The sequence below is a fragment of the Chiloscyllium punctatum genome, chromosome 30, assembly GCF_047496795.1.
Source record: "Chiloscyllium punctatum isolate Juve2018m chromosome 30, sChiPun1.3, whole genome shotgun sequence".
Taxonomy (NCBI): domain Eukaryota; kingdom Metazoa; phylum Chordata; class Chondrichthyes; order Orectolobiformes; family Hemiscylliidae; genus Chiloscyllium; species Chiloscyllium punctatum.
The window spans coordinates 69,884,996-69,906,578 of NC_092768.1; the positions used below are offsets into that span (position 1 = coordinate 69,884,996).

Below are 21,583 nucleotides of genomic sequence, written 5' to 3' on the forward strand. Positions count from 1 at the left end.
TTGAAATGTTCTGGTCGCCTCAGTAAAGAAAGGATATGAAAGCTTTAGAGCGGGTGCAGAGATTTACCAGAATGCTGCCTGGACTAGAGGGCTTGTCTTATGAAGAAAGGTTGAGGGAGCTATGGCTTTTCTCATTGGAGTAAAGAAGGATGAGAGGTAACTTGATAGAGCTGAACAAGATAGTGAGAGTTACAGACAGAGTAAATAGCCAGAGACTTCCTCCAACGAATGATTGTCACGAGGTGAGCATAATTTTAAGGTATTTGGAGAAAGGTTTTGGAAGATGTCAAAGGCAGTGAGACACCAGTCCCCCTCCCTCTCCCCACAAACCGGGTCCCAGGTACAGTGAGACAGCTGTGCTAACCACTGAGATGTCATGTCCCTCTCCCCCAAACCCCACCCCCCCACACGGGGTCCCTGGTCCTGTGAAACAGCCGTGCTAACCACTGAGACACCATGTCCTCCTCCTCCTCCCCCAAAACCAGGTTCCTGGTACTGTGAGACAGCCGTGCTAGCCACTGAGACACCATGCCACCCTCCCTATTCCCCCCAAAACGGGTCCTTGTTGCTGTGAGACAGCCATGATAACCACTGAGACAACATCCCCCCCCTCCCCATCCCCCCGAAATCGGGTCCCTGGAACTGTGAGACAGCCGTACTAACCAATGAGACACCATGCCCCTCTCCCCCCCCCCCCCCCAAACCGGGTCGCTGGAACTGTGAGACAGCCGTACTAAACACTGAGACACCATGCACCCCCTCCCCCTCCCCCAAACCAGATCCCTAGTACTGTGAGACAGCCGTGCTGACCACTGAGACACCAAGCCCCCTTCCCCCTCCCCCCAAACTGGGTCGCTGGTACTGTGAGACAGCCGTGCTGACCACTGAGACACCAAGCCCCCTTCCCCCTCCCCCCAAACCGGGTCGCTGGTAATGTGAGACAGCCGTGCAGACCACTGAGACACCATGCCCCCCTCCCCTCCCCTCAAACCAGGTCCCTGTACTGTGAGACAGCTGTGCTCACCACTGAGACACCATGCCCCCCTCCCCTCCACCCAAACCGATTCCCTGGTACTTTGAGACAGCTGTGTTAACCACTGAGACACCATGTCCCCCTCTCCCTCTCCCCAAACCGGGTCCCTGGTACTGAGAGTCTGCCGTGCTAACCACTGAGACACCATGCACCCTCGCCCTCCTCCTGTCCCTCAATCCGGGTCCCTGGTACTGTGAAACAACCATGCTAACCACTGAGACACAATTCCCCATCCCCGCCTCCTCCACCAAACGGAGTCACTGTGCTCGGTAATACTGGGGAAATGTAAATAAAAGTGATGAGCTTAGAGCTATGATGTTGTGGCCATAACAGAGACGTGGGTTTCTCAGGGGCAGGAATGGTTGCTGGATGTTCCAGGGTTTAGAACATTTAAAAAGAATAGGGAGGAGGTAAAAAGAGGAACGGGTGTAGCACTGCTAATCAGAGAGGGCATCACAGCTACAGAGGTTAACATTATCGAGGAAGGTCTGCCTACTGAGTCAGTATGGATGGAAAGTAGGAACAGTAAGGCAGCAATCACCTCACTAGGGGTTAAATACAGGACCCCAATAGAAGCAGGGAGATTGAAGAAAGCATAGGTCGGCAGATTTTGGAAAGGTTTGAATGGAATAGGGTAGTATTAATGGTGACTAACTTTCCCAATATTGATTGGAACCTCCTTCCAGCAGATGATTTGGAAGGAGCTGTTTTTGTAAGGTGCGTTCAAGAGGGTTTCCTAACTCAGTACATTGACAGGCCGACGAAGGGAGAGACCATTTTGGATTTGGTGCTCGGCAATGAGCTGGGGCAGGTGTCAGATCTTGCGGTGGGAGAGCATTTTGGTGATAGTGACCACAACTGCCTCATCTTCTACATAGCCATGGAAAAGGAGAGATGCCGGCACAATGGGAGGATATTTAGTTGGGGAAAAGGAAACTATGATACTATCATACTGTGTTGCGAAGCATGGACTGGGGTCAATTGTTCCATGGAAAGGCCACGATAGACATGTGGAGACTGTTTAAGGAACAGTTGTTGCGAGTGATGCATAAATGTGTTCCTCTGAGACAGGCAAGAAGGGGTAAGATAAAGGAACCTTGGGTGATGAGAGCGGAGGAGCTTCTTTTCAAAAGAAAGAAGGCAACTTATGTAAGGTGAAGGAAGCAAGGGTCTTGCTCAGCTCGAGAGGATTACAGGTAGGCGAGGAAGGAGCTCAACAATGGTCTGAGGAGAGCCAGGAGGGAGCAGGAAAAAGGCTTGGCAGGAATGATTAGGGAGAATCTAAAAACATTTGCACATATGTGAGGAATAAGAGAATGATCAAAGAAAGAGTATGGACGATCAGGGATAGCTTAGGGAACTTGTGGATAGAGTCTGAGGAGGTAGGGAAGCCTTAAATGAGTTTTTATTTGCATCTGTCTTTATGAAAGCAAAGGACTTTGTAGTGAATGAAACCATTGAGGAGCAGGTAACCCTGCTGCAACAGATAGATTGAGGAAGCTGATGTGCTGAAAATTTTGACAAACATTAATATTATCAAGTCGCCAGGGCCAGACCAGATTTGGCCTCGGCTGCTATGGGAAGCGAGAAATGTGATTGCTTCGCCGCTTGTGAAGATCTTTCCATCCTCACTCTCCACCGGAGTCGTACCTGAGGACTGGAGGGAGGCAAATGTAATTCCTCTCTTCAAGAAAGGAAATAGGGAAATCCCCGGAAATTACAGACCAGTTAGTCTCACGTCTGTCATCTGCAAGGTGTTAGAAAGGATTCTGCGGGATAGGATTTATGACCATCTGGAAGAGCATGGCTTGATCAAATGCAATCAGCGCGGCTTTGTGAGGGGCAGGTCATGCCTCACGAATCTTATTGAGTTCTTTGAGGATGTTACTAGAAACGTTGATGAGGGTCGAGCGGTGCATGTTGTGTATCTGGACTACAGCAAGGCATTTGATAAGATTTCCCATGATAGGCTCGTTCAGAAGGTCAGGAGGAATGGGATACAGGGAAATTTACCTGCCTGGATATAGAATTGGCTGGTCGACAGAAGACAAAGAGTGGTTGTGGAACGAAAATATTCGGCCAGGAAGTCAGTGGTGAATGGTGTTCCACGGGCTCTGTTCTTGGGCCTCTACTCTTTGTAATTTTTATTAATAACTTGGATGAGGAGATTGAAGGATGGGTTAGCAAGTTTGCAGAGGACACAAAGGTTGGAGGTATCATTGACAGTATACAGGACTTTTGCAGGCTGCAGCCTGACATTGCCAGGATGCAGAGATGGGCTGAGAGGTGGTAGATGGGATTCAAACTGGATAAATGCGAGGTGATGCATTTTGGAAGATCGAACTTTAAAGTTGAGTACAGGACAAAAGGCAGCATTCTTGGCAGTGTGGAGGAACGGCGGGATTGTGGTGTGCAGGTACATAGATCCCTTAAAACTTCCACCCAGGTGGACAGGGTTGTTAAGAAAGCATATGGTGTTTTTGGCTTTCATTAACAGGGGGATTGAGTTTAAGAGCTTGAGATCTTGTTGCAGTGACATTTACTCATACCCCTATACTTATTCTCCCATTTCCTCATACTCCGACACTGAATTCTCCTGCTTTTTCATATAACGATACTAATTCTGCCATTTCCTCATATCCCAGTATGATTCTCTCATTTTCTGATGCCCGAGTTCAAATCTCGCATTTAGGAGTGCGCTACTCTAATTCTACATTTTAATGGTGACTTGCACCAAATATCTAATTTAGGTCCACTCCGCACCACTTCTTCCATTAACTATGTAGCTGCAATGATTCTCCCATGTCGTGGTCCACTGCTGTAATTCTCCAATTTTGGCGTTTACTGCATCAAATTCTCAAATTGCCAATTCTGCACTAATCCACCCTTTCGTTATGAACTGAAGAAACTCTCCCACTGAGTATTGCCTTGCCCCAACCCTCCTGTTTTGCTGTTTCCTGACAAGCATCTTCCACATAATGGTGCACTGCTCAAAGTTTTTTCATTAATTTCGCCCTGCATCGAATGACCACTTTCCTGCACTTTACAACATTTCTCCAACTTACTGATTCCTGCCTGTGTTCTCCCTTTTAACTATTCTCTGTTCCAACTCTGCATGCTTTAAGCACCCCACACCAATTCTCGAATTCAATATTGCCCTGAAACAATTCTCATGTTCATTGGTACCCAAACCAACTTCTCTCAGTGTGGGGAATGCCACTCTGACTCTCTGAGATAGTGGTGTCATACCCCCAATTCGCTGTTAAAGTTCCACTGTGCAATTTTTCTATTTTGTGGTTCGTGCAACAATTGTCCCAAATACAGCTTCACTTCCGTGCACCATTCTACCATTTTCGAATCCTGCACGAATCTTCTTTTCATCAGCAGCTGCACCTCCACCACATTTAATATTATTCAGCACCAGTTCTCCCACGTCTTCCACCAATTCTCTACTTTCGTGACTTCGGCACCAACTCTCCCATTATTGATGCCCTGCGTCAATTGTCCCATTGTGTTGTTCCCTGATACACTTCCTCCACGTATTGGCTTCCCTGCTCCAAAGATTTTTTTTCCATTTCTTTGTGGGCGGACTCGAATCTCGACTTTATTGCAGCTTGCAAAATTGTTCCTTCTCAATGATTCCCTTCCCCTATTCTTCCATTTAGAGGTGTTCTGCTAAAATTCTTTAATGAATAGGCAATTTGTACTAATTTTCCAATGTAATGTCACTGTGCAACAATTCTCCCATCTACTGATATCCAACAATTCTCCCACTGCCTGACACCCTTTCACCTGTCGTGGAAATTTAATCGACTCGAATCAACTGCTAGCAAGAGCAAAGGAAAGGCTTTATTTTTCAACCTCTGCATGCAGAGCGGCCAATATACTTGGCAAAAGTGCGTTATGTAAGGGCTGTGAACAAAATTCACATATTCGTGTTCTACTATTCTTATCACTTGCTCAAGGACAAGTGTTCGGAAACATTCGAGCTCATATTTGCTCATTCCCATGCCTTGGACATAATTGTCTTTATGTTTTCCGAAGCTTTTTTTCTGAACTCGGCTGCTCGCAAGGTCAGGTGAAATGTTTGCAAAGTTCCACAAAGTCAGCAAAGTATTTACATATTTCAGCGAAGTATTAAATTTTGCAAAACAGAGTGTGGGCGGCACGGTGGCACAGTTGTTAGCACTGCTGCCTCACAGCGCCTGAGACCCCGGTTCAATTCCCGCCTCAGGTGACTGACTGTGTGGAGTTTGCACATTCTCCCCGTGTCTGCGTGGGTTTCCTCCGGGTGCTCCGGTTTTCTCCCACAGTCCAAAGATGTGCTGCTCAGGTGAATTGGCCATGTTAAATTGCCCGTAAGGTTAGATAAGGGGTAAATGTAGGGGTATGGGTGGGTTGTGCTTCGGCGGGTCGGTGTGGACTTGTTGGGCAGAAGGGCCTGTTTCCACACTGTAATGTAATCTAATCTAATACTCTGATAGATTTCACAGTAAATGTTAATTTTCCATTGCATTTTCCAAATTTTTGTCATTTTACAACAAGGACAACAACCAAATAAAAAGCCAGATAGCTATATATCAAAAATAATTTACGAACACCAGGCATTTCCTCAGACACCACCTAACTCTAACAAAGCTTTGTGGTGTTTTTTTTTCCATTTCCCTGGTTTGCCCGATACACAGCACATCTTCACACGTCACATTCGTCAACGTCGCTGTAGGGTGCGGACAAGCAATCGGATTCCTTCTTTGGGACCACTGATAGTTTAACATTTCGTATCCTACTGCATTCATAAGCAAGTGGTGTAGGCAGGTACACAACTAGGGTCTTATTCAAAGCACTATGAGTAAGACCAGTCCTACAACTAGTAGAACGATAAGGGTCCATTACCCCCATCCTCCATAAGGGACGTGAGCCATCGGGAGGAGGAGTTATCTGCTCTTGGAGGAGGTCATTTAGCTGACTTCATACCATTTATTAAACCAGTAATATTTTGGGACTCATCAGGAACATTAATTCAGCACGAGGTACCTTACGTTTTGCAGACGTCCCCTCTCTTGGCCGTCAGGATGTCTAGTACTAATCGATTTTGTGTCATTGCTTCCTAACCGCCATTAACTCAGTGTTAATGAGTGCTAGGCCTTCCGCTGTCTCATTTGGGAATACACCATATGCGAGGATGTTTTGCGAGTGTGTACCCATTCCAATGCAGAGGGATGCCCCTTCGAATTCGGCAATTGTTGCCTTTTAGGGTGAACACTGTTGTGTTGGTGGACAGTATCGCGGTGTTGCAGCACCCCTTTCTCCCCGGGGGAGTAGTGGTACCCTTTCTCGCCACCTGCCCATATTATATATTATACCTGCCATCCTGATTAGATTAGATTACTTACAGTGTGGAAACAGGCTTTTCCGCCCAACAAGTCCACACACACCAGCCGAAGCGCAACTCACCCATACATTTACCTAACACCTAACACTACGGGCAATTTAGCATGGCCCATTCACCCTACCAGCACATCTGGTGACTGTGGGAGGAAACTCACGCAGACTCAGGGAGAATGTGCAAACTGCACACTGTCAGTCGCCTGAGGCAGGAATTAAACAGGGTTCTTAGCACTGTGAGGCAGCAATGCTAACCACTGTGCCACCATGCCGCACATGGTCTGTTCATTGATAAAGGAACAAGCAATGTTTATGGTCGTATTATTTGTGTATGTTGCTGTACAAGACTCATTGTTCAAGTCCAGCATCAAGGTACACTGGGAGATACCCAAAAGGAGTCTCCCCCGATTGATGCAAATACACACTTCTCCCCTGCAATCCACTATCCGGAATGCTGTTGACGGTAGCGTGTCAGGCTTGGGGCTGTAGTTAGCCTGGAGTTCGGGTGGTGACACGAGATTTGCCCAAATTGCCCCCCACTATCACGGTCAGGCTAGTCGCCTCCCGTGGAAGCAGACAGCTGGCATTTCTCGCCAGGCTCTCAGTAATTTGCTGGGCAGTCTACCTTTGGGCTGTGTGCAAACATATCCAACAAGTGTAGCCAACGTCTAATCTCTCGTTTTGTCTTATGACCAAAGCACATTCTCTGTTCCCTTCACATCTAACAATGGCCCTTCGCAGCTCCCAACCTACTGGCGTCGCATTTACGCCATTTATATCCAGTCGGCAAATTCCCCTCCTGCTTTAAATTCGCTTTCTCGCCACGGCCGTCTCCCTTCGGGTTCGGGTGTGTCATTAATGACCTTTGCCCGGCTTGGGGTTAGGTCCATGATCTGGTTTGATTGGTTGCCATGCCCCACTGCTCCTATCGTCTGTAGTACATTCTGCACTGCATCTCGGAGGGCGGGGGTGGGGCGACTGCACCACTATATTCACCTGTCTACAGATGTCAGAGAAGGATCTATCTATTCCACACCACGAGACTCCCTCATTGCTCTTCTTAGTCTTACTTTGATCATAGAATATCTATTTTCCATGTCAGGTGCCCCTTTTGCCGTGGTGCCTACTACTAAATGCCAATCACCGGCGCGGCATGGATCCCTGCATAAATCTTAATTATCCAATTTATAGTCGTCCTTGTTACTGAACGGGTCGCATTTAAAGATCCACTTCGTCCTATCAGTTAAGATTACCGTCAGCTGCTGCATCCCAGACACCCCTGCCCTTATGAATAGTCCTACCAGGGCGCGTGCCAACAGTGTGAACTGGGGCAGCCCCACATTTGCTTAAGTCTTCTAATAAATACATTCTCTAAATTGGCTTTGGTGTTGTGCGATGTCTCCTCAGTCCCACCTGCAAGTTTGTAAGGGCTGGCGTGTATCCACGTGGCTGTTCTGGCGACCTTAACAGCTATCTGAGCTGTAAGGCGTACTTGAAACGGTCCCAGCCACCTCTTCGTCTTCCTGTTTTCCCTCCTGAAGTCTTTCGCCACCATTCAGGCTCCAGGTTATAGATCGTACATCTTCCCTTCTGCTGATTGGGGTAGTGCTGTCTTCAGTTGATTCTGTATTTGGGACAGAAGTGTAGAGAGTTTCATGCAGTAATACAACATCTCATCCTCACAGTGGCCTGTTATCTGGCTTCCCTTACATCTCGGGACAATTCCTGTGTTTGGCCGCCTACCAAACAAAATTTCAAACGGGCTCTCCCTCTCCCTCTCCCTCTCCCTCTCCTCTCCTCCTAGCTCTCCTTCTCCTCCTAGATCTCATACACATTAGCACAATTGGAAGTACCTTTGTCCATGTCATCCCTAGTTCCTCACAGCATTTTCTCAATATATTTTTAAGGTAGACTTTTCTCTTTCCGCCTCCCTACCGCTCGTTTGGTGGTAGGCACAGTGGTATCCCATGTTTATTCCCAAATACTCACTAATCTGCTGTAGGGCATTATGGACAAATGGTGTCCCATTGTCACTACTAAGCCGAGAGTGTAGGTTTGCGCGCTGAGCTGTAGGTTTGATATCTAGACGTTTCATTACCTGGCACATGGAGGTTAGTGGGCTAGTGTAGGTTAAGTGGGCTTGGATCGGCACAACATCGAGGGCCAAAGGGCCTGTCCTGCCCTGTATTTTTCTATGTTCTATGTTCTAGGTAACATCATCAGTGACGAACGCCAAGTGAAGAGAAGCTGTTGTCTCCTGCTTTCTAGTTATATGTTTGTCCAGGATGGGGTTCCTGGGGTTTGTGGTGATGCCATTTCCGGTTCGTTTTCTGAGGGGTTGATAGATGCTATCTAGATATATGTCTTTTTTTATGGCGGTGTGGTTGGAGTGCTAGGCCTCAAGCAATTCTCTGGCATGTCTTTGCTTAGCCTGTCCCAGGATAGATGTGTTGTCCCAGTCGAAATGGTGTTTAAATTTCATCCGTGTGAAGGGCTACGAGGGAGAGAGGGTCGTGTTTTTTTGTGGCTAGCTGGTGTTCTGTATCCTGGTGGCTAACTTTCTTCCTGTTTGTCCTACGTATTATTTGTGGCAGTCCTTGCATGGAATTTTGTAGACGATGTTGGTTTTGTCCATGGGTTGTACTGGGTCTTTTAAATTTGTTAGTTTTGTTTCGACTGTTGGTGTGATTCCGAGGGGTCTTAATAGTCTGGCTGCCACTTCTGAGACTTCATTGATGCATGAAAAGGTAGATAGGGTTTCTGGCTGTGTTAGGTCTACTTGTCGTGGTTTGTTCCTGAGGAATCTGTGGACCGTATTTTTTAAGTGTCCGTTCTTCTTGAATACATTTTATAGGCGGTTCTCCTCTGTTTTCCGAAGTTCGTCTGTGCTGAAATGTGTGGTGGTTCGTTGGAATAGTGTTCTGATACAGCTTCCTTTTTGCGTGTCGGGATGGTTGCTGGTGTAGTTAAGTATTTGGTCAGTGTTTGTCGGTTTGCTGCATATGCGGACACACCAGAGAATTCCGAGAGGCCTTGAACTCCAATCACAACGCCATAAACAAACACATAGATCGATTTACCATCTGTCAACCCCTCAGAAAATGAATAGGAAATGATATCACCCCAGGAACCCCATCCATAACAAACATATAAATAGAAAGCAGGAGACAACATCTTCACTTCACTTCACTTGGAGGTCGCCACTGATGATGTTACCTAGCCAGGTAATGAAACGTCTGGATATCAAACCTGCAGCTCAGCGAGCAAACCTACACCCTAAACCTCAACCTGAGCTACAAACCTTCACAATCCTTGGGACTACTAAGCCTCTCAGGGATGCTCCATCTCGGAATTATTTCAGTTAGGAAAGCTTTGGTTATGGCACTGGCATTCTGTTTTGCCGTGGGGAACGTTTGCACCCATTTGGAAAACATATCACCTATTACCAGACAATACCTTTTTCCTTCGCAGGGTGTTAGTTCGGTAAAATCCAGTTGTAAATGTTCAAATTGTTTTTGAGGTTTCGGAAGTGCTACATGACTCATCTGTATTCCCTTCCCCACATTATTGTGGCACAGATAACATATCGTTCACAATATTTCTGGAAGTAATGATTAAATCCCTCAGTGTGCCACTGTGCTGAAATGCTGTCACATCTCCCCTCTTTTGACACATGTTCCATACCGTGTGTCAGTTTGGCATAGAATGGAAATAATGATCGTGGTAGAAAAGGATTACCATTGGTGCCACACCATACTCCTTACCTCAAACTGCACTCTGATTTTTCCCAATCAAACGTGTCTTTGTGGGCGGCACGGTGGCACAGTGGCACAGTGGTTAGCACTGCTACCTCACAGTGCCAGAGACCCGGGTTCAATTCACGGGCGACTCTCCGTGAGGAGTTTGCACATTCTCCCCGTGTCTGCCTAGGTTTCCTCTGGGTGCTCTGGTTTCCTCCCACAGTCCAAAGATGTGCCGGTCAGGTGAATTGGCCATGCTAAATTGCCCGTAGTGTTAGGTAAAGGGTAGATGTAGGGGTGTGGGTGGGTTGTGCTTCGGCGGGGCGGTGTGGACTTGTTGGGCCGAAGGGCCTGTTTCCACACTGTAAGTAATCTAATCTAATTCAAGCCTGGACTTCGACTCTGACTCCCGTCCGTCTGCTGTTGGGGTAAGGATTTTTGTCATTCCCATGTCAAACTGATCATTTACCAGCTGCTGGGCTGCCGTCCTTGCCGCTGAGTCTGCCCTTGCATTTCCTTGAGAAACAGAATCGTTATTTTTCGTGTGGGCATCATATGAAAACACAGCGATTGATTTAGGCAATAGGACCGCTTCCAAAATGTCAGAAATCTGATCACGGTGTGTGATGGGCTTTCGGGTGAAGGTCAAGAAGTCCCTGTATTTCCACCGGGGTCCAACATCATGTGCAACTCTGAATGCGTATCTGCTATCGGTTAAATATTCACTGTCTTTCCCTTGGCCAATTTACATGCCTCAGTCAAGGCAACCAGCTCCGCTGCTTGCGCTGACAGTTGAGAAGGGAGTGATCCCGCTTTGAATACCTCATGGGTAGTTACTACAGCATCCCCAATACAATTCTGGCCTATCTCCTTGCTCCTGAATGCTGACCCATCCACAAAAAAAACGCCATATTTGGATTCTGAAGTGGTGAATTCTGCAAGTTTTGTCTAGGCAGCACATTTCATTAATTACAGCGATACAATCATGTGGGTCTCCGTCTCCTTCTCTAGTGAGAGGATTAGCAGCATAAAGGATGTTACATCGTTTTATTGCAATGTTAGGATTCTCCAAGAACACAGTATTGTATCTGAGTCAACGTGCTGCCGACGTATGTGCTGTCTTTTGCTCGGAAAGCAGTGAGGATACTGCATGTGCGATCAGTTTGGTTAAGTCGCCATAGCCGATTATATCGCAACCACAGCTCGCAGGCATTTACGCAATCCTGCCGCTACGAGGTCAAGCTTAGCCGAAAGATAAGCTGCCAGCCAGAATTTATCCCCATGATCCTGCAACAACACAGATGTCGTGCAGCCATGTTTTTCATCTACCATTTGACAGAAGGCTTGTTTGTATTCGGAATCCCCAGTGTAGGTGTACTTTGAAACGTCTTTTTCAATTCAACTCGGCCGCTGGGATCCATTGCAACGTACCTTGGTTCTGCTATCCTTTTCCACGGGCCATGTCACTTCAGGGCGCCTCAAGATTTGTGTAATGTGGGATAAACGCTCTTCAGTAGGAGCGTATGCCCAAAAAGGATAGCAATTGTTTCCTCATGTAAGTCATTGGAATTTGCTGAATTACTTGCACTCTGTCTTGACCTTCCTTTGGTCTTCCCTTGTTCAGATATTAAGTGACCGAAGAACTTCACCTGTTGTTGCATAAATCGAAGCTTTGCGAGACTGGCTTTGTGCCCTTCCCTCGTGCAATGCAAGGGAATCCTTCTCACATTGTTCCTCTGTCAGTGCTACTATTAAGCAATCGTCCACAGATTGCTGAAGCGCAGACCCAGGGGTGAAAACAAGAGTCTCCAGACTCCTGCATAGAGCCTCATTATATATGGTGGGTGACTCACAGTAACACTAACAAGGTCGTGTCAACTCGTAAGATTTCCCTTTGAATGAAAAAGTGAACCAGAATTGACGATCTGGATGCACCATTACACGAAAGAATGTATTTGCTTAATCCACAGCAGGGACCCATTTACTGTCCGGTGGAAATTGAACTAATACAGTATAGGGTTTGGGAACATTTGATGCGCGCGGGACAACACTGTTAGTGACTGCCTGCAGGTCTTGAACAAACCTCCATTCCTCCGGTTCACTTGGAATTTTTGCCTTTTTGATCAGAAAAATGGGAGTTCTCACCGGTGAGTTTACACAGGGGATTATCTCTCTAGCCTTTGGAAAGGACTGAAAGACTGGAGTAACTACATCTATGGCCTCGGGTTTTAACGGGTATTGTGCTCTGCAAGGACGATACTCCGACTTCGTGGTCACTCGTATTGGTTCTCAACCTCGTATATGCCCCACATCATCTTTGCCTTTTACCCATAATTCAGTAGGGACCGTTATTAATCTTGGGGCTGAGAAGTTTATCTTAGGGAAACGCCAGGCCATCCTTCTCGGCTCTTCAGGGCTAGACGGGGTTCCCTCGACTCTTCTATTGCCTGAGTTAGACAAATTAATTTCTTCCTATATGTCCGCACATCTGCATTGAACCACATACCCACATCGTCCCAGAACACCCAACATTTCGTTCTTTATGCCTTTAGTACCCATGGCCCCAAATCCTGCCACCAGTCACTGGACACCTTCGCCAGTGACACGCGAGGAGCATAGCCTTCCACATCAAAAATATAGAGCTTACTTGCCGTCGCAGGTACTTTACATAAGTTCACACTGACTGCACATCTGCCATCCCTTCAATAAAATTCGCACAATAACAACTGACCTGGTTTAACCAATCTCCTGAACCAATACTTCTCTTATGGTTCCTCAGGGCTATCGTGGTGTATGTGTGCTGTGCCGTGCAGCATATTACCGCAAAAAAAATCGGTGTTAATAGGATTAACATGGTTACCTGCTTCCAGAGCGAGTGAATTGCTCACTGAACTCATTGCTCTCTGGCTTAATCGCCACTCATAGACATACACCAGGGGTCTTGGGTTGTATTTTACACTTTACACTTGTGAATTCTCCCTTTGAATTACCTGCAAGCCCGTCGGAGTACTGAGCAAATACAACCCCAGTCTCACTATGAGATCCCGAGCCATCAAATGTAAAGGACAGAATTCCGCTAACAATATTGAGAATTAGAATGGATATACATTTCTTATTTCACACAATATGGGTGCGGTAAAACTCTCTCATATCACGACGCCTGATGACTCCATTGTGTTCAGGAACATTCCACTCATCTTTATTGTTGTCAACTCTCTGAACTGTCTTGATTTGAGGAGTCAATATGCTGGCAATGTATCTACCAAAAAGGTAACTGGTGTACCTTCCACATATAACATAGAGGTAGGCATCGACATATACGCATCATTGTTATATTGAACATATTGTTCACACTTCGCAATCTCAATGTTCAATATAGAGTTGGGATACATCTCAGTGCCCGTTAGGTGAGTAGAAGTGATTAGCGTTAGGGATTCTTCATTGCCAAGTATAAAGGAAAGAGGTTAACCTGTACCTTGTGGCCTGCCCACCTCAACCTCAGTCGTCCCCTGTCAGTCACCATGCTGTCCAGCCTCCAGGACCGATTGAGGCTGTCTGTGCGGGCACTGTCTTGACCAGTGGTCCATTGCTCCACAAAAAAAAGCACCAGCCAGATCTATCTCTGCAAGCGCACTTCCACGATCCCTTCCTCTTTTGCGAACTCCACCTATGCCTCTCTCTTTTCCCGCAGTCCCTCCCTCCAATGGCTGAACGACCATTTGCATCATAATAAGCTGAGGTTCATGTGATTGCTGTTCCATCTTTAATTTCCGGTTGTGGTTCTCTTGAGCCAGTAGTTTTTCAGCATGTATCACGTATTGTTCTATCTAATTCAACTTTCCCGTGTCCCAGGTAATACACGTATATTATTACCTATTCTGTTGTTTCGTACTTCATTCCATTGATGAAGCTGCTCCTCAGGTGTGCCTCATACGATATGATCTCTGCCGTCGTTATGTCCTTGGGTGGTATCAGTCCACAATAGACGTTATCGACTTTCGTGAGGCGCTAAAGGTACTGGGACATTGTCTCGACTTCTTTAGGGATTCTTGTTTAAATTGATTGTGGGTACGATATGCTATTGGTGAATCAGCAGACCCTGAGGCAGCGACCGTTGACTTGGAATCTTCGTGAAGTGGATCTCGTAGGAGGGCTGTAGCTCTTCGAGGGCACCCGTTAAGGTCAGGATCTGATCCAGTCTTAAGACACTGTCCAGCTTCATTCGGTTGTTTTCCGTGTGTGTGTGTGTGTCTGTGCATGTGCGCTGGTGTTTGTACGTGTACTTGATCTATCTTTATTTCGAGATTTTCTTTCCCTGAAATCAGGCTAAGCTTTCAACATGTGATAAGCACTCCAATTCACAGGTTCTATTTTACCCTTCCATTTCTCCTTCTCTCTCTCCTCCAACGGTGACCTCATTATTTGCAACTGAATATTACTAAAACTTCCTTCCTCCAGACAAACACATTCCTTGGTTTACATTTTTAACTGTTTTTCAGAAACTGGGCCATAATTATTCAGCATATATTCTATTTTTTCTTGACCATTCCGAGTTGTCTGTCGACCCTCTTTTCGTTTGCGCTTGCTGGAGCCGATTTTCATGGATATTGGAAAAGTGTTCATCTCTCTCTGTCTGTCTCTCCGTCTGTCTATCTGTCTATCTCTCTCTCTCTCTCTCTCTCTCTCTCTCTCTCTCTCTCTCTCACGATACCATAATCTTCTCTTTGCCAATATAACTTGCTTTTACCTCCGGAGGTCCCGTCTCATTGGGCGCGACCGCCTCATTGCCTTGGTTTTCAAAAACCAAGAACCCACGTAACCGGTACAGCTTTGGTGACTCCAACGCTGCCCATGGTGGCTCCAAGTCTCAAACCACCGTTAATGTTGCTGTCTCTTAAACTCTCTAGAGTTGAGTATTACTCGAATACCGCACGTGAGTTCACTGGTCCCTCTTCCTGGTTCGTCTATTCTCTTCAAACGAGTCTCTATGTCGGATTTAGCCACAACTCTTACCCTGACCCTATTCGATTCGGAACGCGACTCTGGGGCGAACCACTTATCCCCAGTCCTCTCACTCAAAGGGGCCAATTCAGCGCTCGAAACAAAGTGAAAGACCTTCACGGCAGTGGCGCGTACACTTCCTGGGAATCTTCAAAATCTTACCCAGTTGCAGGGTCCCAGGCGAGCCCCCGAGTTTACTGACGTGGAATTTCAATCGACCCGATGCAAATGCTACCAAGAGGAAAGAAAAAGTTTATTTTTGAAATTTGCAGAATGGACTCGACACATTTGCAAGACGCCTCATAAAATGGACGCCTGACGTTTTTCACATATTCCTTTATACAATATATCATCTTGCCTCATCACACCTCAAGCCAGGAACCTGGATCAGTCGAGTTCCTTTCCACAAATGGAGTTGCTTTTTTCTAATTCATTGACTGCTGATAGAATAGATTATTGACCTTGAGAATCAGCTGAAAATTAGGTTGAACTTTACATTTTTTGTGTCTTTTTGCAAAGTTAGGTCCATACTTCTTTGATTCTACCATGCTTTCACAGATTTCACCAAAAATGATAATTTTCATTTACAGGGGATCAGGCTGACAGTGACTCAATAAGTGTGATGGAGTGAGGATGATAGTGACACAATGAGGGTGAGGTGTCAGCGTGGTAGTGATGCAGACTGTGTGAGTGGATCAGGCCGATAGTTACGCAGCGCGGGGGGTCAGAGTGATAGTGATGCAGTAAGTCTGAGGGATCAGATCAATCGTGACGCAGTAAGTGTGAGGTGGTCAGGGTGATAGTGAAGCACTTCATGTGAGGGGTCACTGTGACAGTGACGCAGTAAGAGTGAGTTGTCAGGCTGATAGTGACGCAGTAATTGGAAGGAGATCAGGCTGATAGTGATGCAGTAAGTGTTACTGTGTCAGGCTAATCCTGACGCATAAAGTGGGAGGGGACAGGGTGATAGTGACGTAGCAAGTGTGATGGGGTCGGGCAGAGACTGACGCAGTGTGTGTGAGACAGTTAGGGTGATAGTGAGGAAGGAAGTGTGTGCGTTCAGGCTGGTAGTGACACAGTAAGTTGAGGGTGTCAGGCTGATAGTGGCCAATAAAAGTGAGGTGTTAGGGGAATAGTGACGCAGTAAGTGTGAGGTGTCAGGCTGTTAGTGATGCGGTAAGTGTGAGGGGTCAGTCTGATGGTGAAGCAGTAAGTTTGAGCGAGTCAGGCTGATAGAGACGCAGCAAGTGTGGTGGGGTCAGGCTGATAATGTCACAGTATGTGTGAGAGGTCAGGCTGATACTGATGAAGTAAGTGTCGGTGAGTCAGAGTGATCCTAATGCAGGAAGTGAGAGAAGACAAGGTGATAGTGACGCAGTGAGTGTGAGGGGGTCAGCGTGATGGTGACAGAGTAAGTGTGAGTGTTCAGGCTGATATTGATGCAGTATGTTCAGGGCGTCAGGCTAATACTGGCCAATAAGTGTTAACTGACAGGGTGATAGTGATGCAGGATATGTGACGAGTCAGACTGATAGACATGGTGAAATTGTGAGGGCTCAGGGTGATAGTGATCCGGGAAGTGTGCGAGTGTCAGGCTGATAGTGACGCAGTAAGTGTGTTGGGAGCAGAGTGATAGGAACGCAATAAGTGTGAGCGGCTTTGGATGATAGTGACAGGTCAGTATGAGGGGGAGGATGGTAGTGATCCAGTGAGTGTGAGGTGTCAGGATGACAGTGAAGCAGACTGTGTGAATGTGTCATTGTGATAGTGAAATGGCAAGTGTGATGGGGTCAGGGTGACAGTGACGCAGATGCTTTCAGGGAGTCAGGTTGTAGTGATGCAGTAATTTTGAGAGGTCAGGGTGATAGTGACGCAGTGAGTGTGAGATGTCAGTGTGATAGTGACGCAGAACATTTGAGGGGCGAGGCTTATAGTGACGCAGTATGGGCAAGGGGTCAGGGTGACATTGATGAAGATGCACTCACAGGGCCAGGTTGTAATAAAGCTGTAAGTGTGAGTGTCTCAGGCTGATAGTGATGAAGTAAATGAATGGGCGTAAGGCGGTTAGGGATGTAGTAAGTGTGCAGGGGTAGTGCTAGAAGTGCCGCAGTAAATGTGAGTATTGAAGCTGATAGTGATACATTAAGTTCGAGGGATCAGGCTGATCTTGATGCAGTAAATGTGACGTTGTCAGGATGATAGTTATGCTGTAAGTGTATGGGGGCACAATGATCTTGACGCAGTAAGAGTGGGGAGTCAGGGTGACAGTGACGCAGTAAGCATGAGTGGGTAAGCCTGATCGTGATGCAGTATATATGAGGGAGTCAGCCTGGTAGTGGCGCAGTATGTGTGAAATGGCCAGGCTGATATTGATGCAGTTAGTGTGTTGGGGTCAAAATGATAGTGACACAATAGGTGTAAGCGGCTCAGGATGATAGTGACACAGTGGATGTGAGATACCAGTGTGATAGTGATGCAGTAAGTGTAAGGGGTCAGGATGACAGTGACACTAAGTGTACGGCCCTCAGTGTGATAGTGCCACAGCAAGTGTGGGGTGTTAGGGTGTAAATGACGTCGTAAGTGAGAGAGGGGCCTTGCGATAGTGAAGCAGTAAGTGTGAGGGAGTCAGGCTGATAATGACACAGTCAATGTGACGGGGCAGTGTTTTCGTGACAAGATAAGTGTGAGGCGTCAGTCTGATACTGACACAATAAATGTGATGGAGTCAGGCTGATAGTGACACAGGAAGTGTGAGGGGTCAGCCTGATAGTGACACAATAAGTGTAAGGATTCAGGGTGATAGTAACATGGGAAGTGTGAGGGCGTGACTGAAAGTGACGCAATAAGTGTGTGGCGGTTAGGCTGATGGGGACGCAATAAAAATAAGGCCGGCAAGGTGAAATTGGCAAAGACTGTGTGAGTGGGTCAGGGTGATAGCGACGCAGTAAATGTGAGGAAGTCAGGGTGCGAGTGACACAGTAAGTCTGAGGGGTCAGACTGATAATGACGCAGTAAGTATGAAGCGGTCTGGCTGAGAGTGACACAGTCAGTGTGAGGGGGAGAGTTTTAGTCATATAGTAAGTGCGAGGCATCAGTCTGAAACTGATACAAAAAGTGTGAGTGGGTCAGGACGATATTGACGCAGTACGTCTGAGGGGTCAGGCTGATAGTGATGGAATCAGTGTGATGGGGCAGAGTTTTAGTAACATGGTAAGCGTGAGGCGTCAGTCTGATACTGACACAAAATGTGTGATGGAATCAGGCTGATAGTGACGCAGTAGGTTTTAGTAGTGAGGGTGATATTAACATAGGAAGTGCGAGGGCGTCACTGATAGTGACGCAATAAGTGTGTGGTTGTCAGGCTGATAGTCACGCAGTAAAAATGAGGATGTCAAGGTGAAACTGGTGCAGTAAGTGTGAGGATGGCAGATGGACAGTGATGCAGTAAGTGTGATGGGTTCACGCTGATATTGAGACATGCAAGTGTGAGGGGCCAGGTTGATAGTGACGCTGTGTGCCAGCGGGTCTGGCTGATAACGACGCAGAAAATGTGAGTGTCTCAGTGTGACAGTCATGCATTACGTGTGTGAGGGTCAGGATGATAATGACAGAGAAAGTGTGAGGGGGTCAGGTTGATAGTGCTGCTGTAATTGTGAGCTTGATCAGTGTGATAGTGAGGGGCTCAGGCTAATAGCGACACAGCAATTGTGAGGGGGTCAGGGTGGTAGTGACGCAAAACGTGTGAGCGGGTCAGGCTAATAGTGATGCATTACGTGTGATGTTTCAGGCTGATAGTGACGCAGTAAAGGTGAGAGTGTTGGTGTGCTAGTGATGCAGTAAGTGTGAGCCGCTCAGGATGATAGTGACACAGTTAGTGTAAGGAGTCAGGATAATAGTAACATAGGAAGTGTAAGGACGTGACTGATCGTGACAAAGTAAGTGTTTGGCAGTCAGGCTGATAGTGACACAGTCAAAATGAGGGTCCCGAAGTGAAAGTGGCACAGTAAATGTGAGGGCGCCAGATGGATAGTGATGCAGTAAGTTTGAGGGGTTCACGCTGAAATTAAGGTGGTAAGTGTGAGGGGTCAGGTCCATAGTGATGCAGTTATTGTCGGCGGGTCAGGCTGATAGTGATGCATTCAAAGACCAAATATCCAAGGCTCACTGTAGTGGTGAATAGCGAGACTTGTCAAGGTTAAGATAAAAATTAATAGTTCTCATCCTGGTCATAAATCACAATGCTTCATTTTAAAATTGTCCACTCCTGCTTCGAGATTCACCAATGAGGGAACAAGATTAAATTGCACCACCCTGTTTATCTCTTCAAATATTTTGCAACTCTCAATGAGATTACCTCTCTTTTGTTGAAACTGTTAAAAAAAGACCGGATTTGCCCAATTTCAATTCACAGGACGAACGTTCATCCATGATATCAAGGCTAATCACCATTCGTGGTATTCCTCATATGGCATTAGTATCTTTCCTAAATTGAGGATTATAATTCCTCATACTGTAGTCCACGTGCGGTCGAACTGAGCCACAATACATTGGAAATAATGTTTCGTTCTCGTGCCCTGAAATCCTTCTGCAGCTTTCACAACAGACTTCTACAACTGCTACTAGACTTCAATGACTTATTAAAAATTTCTCCAAGATGCAATTCTAAAAATCTGTACATCAGACTTTCTTCTTCAAATCTTCGACAAATAATCTCCACACATTTCCCTCCTGACAAGTATGATAAAGTCAAATCGTTGCTATTTATCAAATCATGAGGGACATGGATAGGTTGACTCGTGTTTTTCTGCTGGTGAGGAAGTCAAAACTTAGAAAACATCGGTTTAAAATTAGTGGGTAAGGATTTAAAAGGGACGTCAGGGGCAACATTTTCAGTCGTGTCCAGAATGAGCTGGCAGAGAAATTGTTGGAGACTGGTACAACTGTAACATGTAATGGCATCTGGATGGATATATGAGTAACAAGGTTCAGAGGGATGTAGGCCAAAAGTTGGCAAATGGGACCTACTAATTTAGGATAACTGTCCTCAATGGTCAAGTTGGAAAGAAGGGCCACTTTCCGTGTTGTATTGTTCAAGGACTTGATGACTCTAGAACAACCGCAAAAACTTTGCAAATAATTCCGTCAAGACGATTTCAAGTTCCGAATCTTCGGTCAATCGTCCTCTCTTGTGCTCACAAGTTCATTACCTGAAGTCAGAACTTTCGGTTTAGTTGCTGGATCCATTCCTGTAAATTGGTTCTGCATTCTTTCTAATTCCGTTTTTTTTTTAACGAATGTAGCTAGTGTTTATGGACTTAGAATCAACATTTCTAATACCATATTTCGATGAATATTAAAACACAACTTTAGCACCAGATGATGAGCAATTGAGTCAAAATCGATCGGACAGTGAGACAATGATCCTTTCTTCGTGTGGTGTACATCCGTGACTCTATAATTCAACGAAGAATCATTCCCACAACGTCAGCTGTGTCAGGATCTAGTTTGCGGTGAAAGCCTGTCAATCTGCTAAGGTAACGTTCGTCTGGGTCTCTGCAAAGGATTTGGCGAAATCTTTGGGTCTTGACAATTTGTTCTTCAAACAAAGTACATATTTCATGAATTAAGTTCTTTTACTATGAAAATTGGCTACTTTTATGCAGCTGTGATGGCCGAGAGGTTAAGGCGTTGGATTTGAAATCCAGTGGGTCTCCCTGCGCAGGTTCGAATCCTGCTCACAGCGTTGACTCGTTTAAAAGTCATTAATTCCTTTGCAGAATTTGGATTTCGTGGAGCTTGAGCTTTGCATTCAATCGAAAGTAAATTTTCAACTGTGAAGAATCCGAAGTAATTTCAAGGCGTCTAATTGAATAAATTATATGTCGAGACACAAAAAGTAACCAACCTCCAACACGAATCAGTTTCAAAACATTTGTCGAACTATCGTGAAATTTGGATGTTCGCCGGGGGGGGGGGGGGTGGAATTAAGCAAAACAAGAAGCAATGCGATACATTTACCTGCAGGTGATGAGTTTTTTTTAGGATCAGTTGAAAGTCAAGCTGAGAAAGTTCAACCTAATTTACAACTGACTCTCAAGGCCAATAATCTATTATATCAGCAGTCAATGAATTGGAAAAAGCAACTCCATGTGTGGAAAGGAACTAGACTGATCCAGGTTCCTGGCTTGAGGTGTGATAAGGCAAGGCGATATCAGCGGAGTAGAATTTTCTGTAAATATTAGAAATGGAATGTTAACGGTCTTCTGCTGACCACATTCGTAAGAAACTGTGCATTAAGAACTGAATTTGAAAATTAGCGATGAAAATCAGACTTAGCCCTCTGCTTGTGGTATAGCATTGTTCAGAACAATAGGTTGTTGTTGAGGCTAAAATTGACCAAAATAATCGATGGGGATCTTATCCA

General features: G+C 46.0%; 1 non-coding gene across 1 annotated transcript; it reads left to right on the top strand.

Moving 5' to 3' along the window:
* The first annotated feature begins 20,821 nt into the window (after positions 1 to 20,821).
* Positions 20,822 to 20,902, top strand: trnas-uga (transfer RNA serine (anticodon UGA)). Its single transcript has one exon. It is a non-coding gene; the product is annotated as a tRNA-Ser (tRNA).
* The last annotated feature ends 681 nt before the right edge of the window (positions 20,903 to 21,583 follow it).